Genomic DNA, 1233 nt, shown 5'->3' with positions numbered 1-1233 from the left:
AGGTAGGGCCTATGTTTCACAGTCCCTCAGGCATTCGCCAGTAATAATAAGTTCCTCCTGGGGTGATGAAACTTGTTTTCTCTTCGTCATCTGGGTTCAACCAGATTTGGTGGTACCCGTAGAAGAAATCTAATAGACTCATCACTTTGCACTCGGCTACGATATCCACTAACTTGTCAATTCTTGGGAGCAGATATGGGTCTTTTGGGCAACACTTGTTCAGATCAGTGAAATCAACGCACATTTACCATTTCTCTTTTTTTCTTTTTAACAATTACAACGTTGGCCAACCATTTCGGGTACTGAACAGGCCTGATGACGCTAGCATTGAGTAACCTCTGCACTTTTGCTTTCGCTGCTAACCCTCTTTCTATGGACATCTTCCTCAGCTTTTGCTTCCTAGGTTTCACCCCTTTTGCTACATTCAAGTTGTGCTGCGTGAGATCGCGACTAACGCCTTTGTAGGTCTTTTGCTGACCAGACAAATACATCTTGGTTCTCGTGGAGAAAAGCTAACAGCTTGTCTTTTTCATGCTCTACTAGATTAGAGCCCACATGCACACATTTTTCTAGCACTAATTTTGGCAATGGGGCTTTCTGAGTGTCTTCGGCTGCTTCTGCCCTTGGTTCAACATTGTTTTCACTGTCTACTTCTTCGCTAGGTGGTTTCTTGGAAACTTTATTTACAAGGTTATAACCTAGGATCAGTTTGCCCTCTATTCGCCTAGATGCAGATTGATCTCCGTGTACTATGATGATGCCGAAAGGTGAAGGCATCTTCATGCACAAATAGCTTTGCTTTATTACGATTTCGAATCTACTGAGAACTCCCCTCCCAAAGATTGTGGTGTATGGATAATCCATGTTGACTATGTCAAAAGTTATGGTTTCTATGAGGACCTTCTCGCCTTCTATGAAGGAGACTAGGATTGCCTTCTTCCCCAAGGCATCTATCTTTTTCCCACCGAAACTAAACAACGAGTTCCCGACTGGTTCCAACGTTCGCTTGTCAAGGTTCATCTACATGAAAGGCTTGATGAACAAGATGTTGGCAGAGCTTCCATTATCAATGAGGATGTTGTGTACATTGAACCCAACTATATTCGCTATTGCTACAAAAGCGTCTTTGCGTGGAAAATTCTACACTTAAAACTCATTTTCGTCAAAAGTAATGGGCACCATGGACCAAGCAGGCCTGTTGAGCGGTACACTTGGCGATACGGTGTGCACTCT

This window comes from Miscanthus floridulus, chromosome 12 (genome assembly GCF_019320115.1).
Source record: "Miscanthus floridulus cultivar M001 chromosome 12, ASM1932011v1, whole genome shotgun sequence".
Classification (NCBI taxonomy): domain Eukaryota; kingdom Viridiplantae; phylum Streptophyta; class Magnoliopsida; order Poales; family Poaceae; genus Miscanthus; species Miscanthus floridulus.
The sequence above is the reverse complement of the archived record's forward strand: the minus strand, read 5'-3'. Positions refer to the sequence as shown.